This window comes from Aquarana catesbeiana, linkage group LG07 (assembly GCF_042186555.1).
Source record: "Aquarana catesbeiana isolate 2022-GZ linkage group LG07, ASM4218655v1, whole genome shotgun sequence".
NCBI classification, from domain to species: domain Eukaryota; kingdom Metazoa; phylum Chordata; class Amphibia; order Anura; family Ranidae; genus Aquarana; species Aquarana catesbeiana.
Genome location: NC_133330.1, coordinates 201,013,514 through 201,019,513, shown reverse-complemented (window position 1 = coordinate 201,019,513; position 6,000 = coordinate 201,013,514). Strand labels below are relative to the sequence as shown.

Below are 6,000 nucleotides of genomic sequence, written 5' to 3'. Positions count from 1 at the left end.
ACTACTCAGAATGGTTAGAGGTGGAAAGTGGGGTCCCCCAGGGTTCTGTGCTGGGACCAATTCTATTTAATTTGTTCATAAACCACCTGGAGGATGGGGTAAACAGCTCAATCTCTGTATTTGCGGACGATGCTAAGCTAAGCAGGGCAATAACTTCTCCGCAGCATGTGGAAACCTTGCAAGAAGATCTGAACAAATTAATGGGGTGGGCAACTACATGGCAAATGAGGTTTAATGTAGAAAAATGTAAAATAATGCATTTGGGTGGCAAAAATATGGCTGCAATCGACTCACTGGGGGGGAGAACCTCTGGGGGAATCAAGGATGGAAAAGGACCTGGGGATCCTAGAAGATGATAGGCTCAGCAATGGCATGCAATGCCAAACTTCTTCAAATATTGGCATGCATTAAAAAGGGGATTAACTCAAGAGATAAAGCGATAATTCTCACACTCTACAAGACTCTGGTCCGGCTTCACCTGGAGTATGCTGTCCAGTTCTGGGCACCAGTCCTCAGGAAGGATGTACTGGAAATGGAGCGAGAGAAGGGCAACAAATCTAATAAAGGGACTGGAGAATATTAGTTATGAAGAAAGGTTGCGAGCACTGAACTTATTCTCTCTGGAGAAGAGACTCTTGAGAGGGGATATGATTTCAATTTACAAATACCATACTGGTAAACCCCACAATAGGGATAAAACTTTTCTGCGGAAGGGAGTTTAATAAGACACTCTATATAATTGAAGAAAAGAGATTTAACCTTAAACTGCGTAGAGGGTTCTTTACTGTAGGAGCGGCAAGGATGTGGAATTCCCTTCCACAGGCGGTGGTCACAGCGGGGAGCATCGATAGCTTCAAGAAACTATTATATAAGCACCTGAATGACCGCAACATACAGGGATATACAATGTAATACTGACATAAAATCACACACATTGTGGACTTGTGTCTTTTTTCAACCTCACCTACTATGTAACTATTTAAATGTAAATCTGCCCCCACCCCCCTTCTAAATCATATACCAACTACTCTGTAGAAGGAGGATGCTTTTACTTACCTATTCTGAGGACACTCTGGTCTGGTCACATCATCGGCTCCCAGTGGCGGCTTCAGGGGAAAGGATCGACCCTGGACTTCCATTTAAACTCTGTACTGCGAAGGAAGATCTTCAATGTCAATTGTAACTAGATTTAAACAACGTCATTCCTAACAAAGGGTTAAAGGTGTAGAGGTCGGGCTTCTTTCATTGTATAGATAAATAGTGGTCAGCGCAACTTCCTATACTACAAATTATTGTGTTAAATAAACTGCCTCCTGAAGACGTAATCACGAAACGTACCTCGAGGCGATACCTGGTCACGTTGCCCTACAACATATCCGGGCTTTCTGGTTGTCTACGGAGGTCGGTGAAACGCACGCCCTCCACGGAGGTGGACGCGCTAAAGATCTAGCCTGTGTGTGTGACAAGCCAGCCTCATCCATGTGTGACAAGCCAGCAGCCCCAGTTCCGGTTAGGCACTTTTTAATGTAAGTAGCCACTTGGCTACTCTTTTTATTCCTATGTTTTAATAAACAGTATCACGCTATGGATGTCTTTCGATTGTTTTGAATATCCTACCCCACACTCTGAGGAAGAGGGTTCCTTGTGCATCTCCAAGCCATACTCATATGCGAGCAGGCATATACCTGCCAAAGCGATATTTGACTTTCTTTTTAAATAAAGAAGTCAAATACATCTGGTAAGCAGCTCTTCTATCTGCTCACGCTGGGTGTTTTTATTGATGTGGTGAAGGATTGCTCACTATCAAATTCAGCCAATAAGATCACCTTTGCAACAATTTTTTGGGATTGGAATATCACATTCTTTTGGGACTGTATTTTTTTCAGCACTTGGATATATTCATTTATATTCACATTTTTATTTATTAAAAAAAAAAAATGTCATAAGAACTTTGCACTGATTGTTTTACATGTATATTCATGATTTAGGTATGCTTATTCATTCACATTTTTTGTGTGGTATGTCACTGTGGATGATATAACTAGCGCACCCTATATCACGTTTTCTTGCATTTAGGAGTGTATATCACTTATTAGGGGAGCAGCTTTCTTTGATTTTTTCGATTGTATTTTTAATTTATTTGTGGCACGGAGAACTTTTCTCTTTTTCAGATAAATAAACTATGATAAATAAAGTGCTAAATAACTTTTCAATAAATTAAGAGGCATTGGCACATATTGAAGAATGATAGACATCTAAATAGTATTCTTTCAGAAAAACCTAACATAGTTTATAAAAGAGCACCTACCCTAAGAGACATCATAGTCAAAAACGTTGTGGAACCACCCCCAGATAGGAGCTATACATTCTTTACAGGAAAGGGATTTTACCCTTGTAAATATTGCTTCGCCTGCAAACATACTAAAAAACCACAATTAAGAAGAAAATCATTCACACTGATGAAAACAGGACAAGAATATCCCATTAAAGATTTTATCAGTTGCCAGACTGAGGGAGTAGTCTATATTTTACAGTGCAGCTGTAATTTACAGTACATGGGAAGGATTAAAGACCCTTGATGGTCTGAATTAGGGAACATGTCCAAAACATTATTAAGGGTTTCCCTGAACATAATTTAAGCAGACATTTTGCACAGGTACATGCTAATAACCCCACACAGTTACAGTTTTGGGGCATTGATAGATACAACAAGCCATGGAGGGGAGCACACAAAGTAAGATCCATTAGTCAGAAGGAATCTAAGTGGATACATTCCCTCCAAACGCTTGTACCTGATGGTTTAAACGTTGAATTTGACTTAAATTGTTTTTTAAGCAACTTTTAAGAATTTTAATTATTTTACTGTATTTACTCTTATTTTATACTACTTACTGTATTTACTGTAATTTTAGTATTGCTATGTAATCCTCTATGCCTCATTTCTGATACGTATGGTGGTTCTAGATTTTAGTTATTAAATATATAATGTTTTATAAGAATTGTTGTTATTATTTTATTTATCCATTTTGTTATATGGTGAGTGTACTTAGTCACTCACCAACATTTAATTATAACAATATTGGATAAGAAAATTTAGAAATCCAGATATAAAGTTTATATTTAGTAATTTTCACACATACTGGTGTTTATGTTATTATTTATGGTATCTGCCTATAGTTTTTTAATACCATTTGTCTTAGGACTTATGATCTTATGATCGCTGTTGATATACAACAATTTGACCCACCAAGAAAATGGCTTCTACAAGGGATACGACACAATTTTGTGATCTTGTGGAAAATGGCCACCTTATACCGTTTTGCCGTTTTTTCCTACCTAGAAAATGGCCGCATCCATATTGGAGACAGCATCTCCAACAAAATGGCCGATAAGTCACTTCCTGTCTGTGCAGATAAATAGAATCAGTTGATAGACAATCCGGTTCCCCTGATGAAGTCACGTGTTGTGACGTGATGCGTAGGGCGTGGCCAGATACACTGAACGAACTGGAAGTGATGTAAGAGGTGCACAACGCTGTCTCCAAGACATTGTTTGCACTGTTATTGCCATTTTTTCTGTTTTAAATGTTAGAGTCCATCCTGGCTTTTAATAAATGTGTTTGGTTAAATGTTTTTACGCTATGGGAGGTATTTCCTTTATCCCTTAATAACAACTGAAAACATTGGAACCACCTCACGTTTGGGAGTTCTGGAGTCGGCGACATTATTAGAGATCGGGAGCGGGGTCCAGGACCACCAGTAATTGGAGTGATCGAGCGGTTTTTAAAGGTGGAGATTCGATCTATCCTTAAGAGATCGTTAAGGTCGGTTTATACTCCTCATTGAGGTAAGAGCTCTGGGAGCCCTAAGTTCACAAAAATTATGAAGATTTTACACAGAAGAATCACTGAACGCAAGAATTTATTATAATAATTTAATATAGGAATTGGTGTCCAAGAATTTTTTATATAATTTTGACACATCTGTTGAAAAGTTATTTAGCACTTTATTTATCACAGTTTATTTATCAAAATAATTTGTAGTATAGGAAGTTGCGATGACCGCTATTTATCTATATCCATTGTTTGAGCACCGTGTACACTTTAGGTTTAGCAGCAGTTTTCACTTACTTTTTCTACATAATTGATTCAGTTATTTTTTCACTTGGTAGCGCGAAGGATTATCCCAATTTCTTTCATTGTGCGTTGATGAGGACAGACTTGGGACAGGCGCACGCTAACATTGTTCAGAAAACCTTGGAGTCAGCCATGGTACATTCTCCTGAGAAACATCTAAAATGTAATAAATATTTTAAAAAACTGTGTATTGATTAACAGTAAGGTCTATACATAAGGTGACACTGGCATCCAGATCAGCATAAAGAATAGCAAGGCCACCTCAAGTGCAGCAGTGAGCAGTAGCAAAGTTTATTTACCCAGCATCTGAACTATAGCGCCAGAGCACATTTATAGTGGCGATGCTAGTCCTAGGCTGACTAGATGTGCTCTGTCCAAAAAAAAAGGAGGATGGTAGCAGAGTTGGGTAGGTGAACACAGGGGGCATGAAGAATAATTATTATGGGAGAGGCAGTCCTTTGAGATGTTCTTTTTCCAGCTATTGTTAGGGCCCTTTAAGAGTGCTGGTGCACTTAACAACAGTCCAAGTTAACCTGCATGCAGTATAGGTATGGTATAGTCTCAGCACAGGTGCAAGGTAGATGTGGTTCAGATGCAGTAAAAGTTCGGTATAATGCAGTATCGCGTTGGTATAGGTGCAGTCTAGGTTTAGAATAAGTGCTGCATAGAGTGTACAATCACCAATAAAAAAGAATCCTCAGCCAGGTCAATCCAATGATAGGCAAAAAATTCTTCAATAATCCTAATAATTAGGGGAGTCGTCAATATAATACATAGACAATAAACCAAAAAGAAGAGAAATCAGACTTTGACTATCAGCCACTTTTACAAAGGAAATACTAATTAAATTATGTATATGACACATCCGAATGAAAATATAAAATATATTATACTTTATTAATAAACAAATTAAAAACATATACATTCTAAAAACCTTAGCCAAGACTAAATCGTATACACTGGTACCACTACTGTGATGCCATCTTATATTGGGCATTATATCACAAATAAGTGTTCATGAAAGGTTGGCAAGGATCCCTCTTGTAGTACAGCAACCAAATAACATACCTGATTAGGAAAAATAGTAAGTGGTTTTCTAGGAGATGGACACATTCAACCAGCCATATAGCACAAAGGAGGTGCCTGAATCAAATAAAATTCACATAGGCAGTACAATGGCTCAATCCTTCTAGAAACATCTTCTAAGGTGAAAAGTGACCAAGCTATCTGGATATACCAGAGAGATATTTATATATAGAGACAAAGTTCCTGTGTCTGAGGAGCTGTCCAAAGGAGCACACATCCAAAAGCAATATCTTGTATACCATATAGAGCAATAATGTGTGTGAACAGGACAGATATTCAAGCTCCTATAGACTCCCAGTCCATTTATAGTGATATATAATGTCCTTCAGGATAGAAGGAATCTAGCCCATAGGGCAAGTCACAAGCCTATTATGTTTGTATCCAACAGTCTATTGTATAGACGATGAAAGCTCTACTCAAATAATAAGGCTTAGCCTAGGTCATCATGTATACATGTATTTAGTGCCCATCACATTATGCCAACAGAACCAAACATGTTTGGTTTTATTTTCGTTGAATTTTTTATTTGCAATTTTGGTCTATACTTTATATGCGACTTTACATATGGGATTTTGCTACACACGATTTACCAAGTATTTCTATGAATTAGGACAGCGCCACACCCACACACTAACCCTTCACTTACCTTCTGTTTTTTCCACCTTGGTGGAAATCACATCTGTGGAGGCAGCAGTCCTTTATGCGATTTCTTCCATTGTTTCCATTTTTTTCCATTTTCTCCATTTTTTTCTCCACTAGGACAACGTTACACCTACACA

The 6,000-nt window shown here is 38.0% G+C and overlaps 1 long non-coding RNA gene across 1 annotated transcript in view; it reads right to left on the bottom strand.

Moving 5' to 3' along the window:
- Positions 1-1,056: 1,056 nt before the first annotated feature.
- Positions 1,057-6,000, bottom strand: part of LOC141102517 (uncharacterized) — a 119,981-nt gene continuing 115,037 nt past the window's right edge. Inside the window, exons 3-4 of the long non-coding RNA XR_012235130.1 lie at positions 4,130-4,291; positions 1,057-1,151 (exon numbers count right to left, since the gene is read on the bottom strand). This is a non-coding gene — a long non-coding RNA (uncharacterized lncRNA). The remainder of the gene's footprint in view (positions 1,152-4,129; positions 4,292-6,000) is intronic.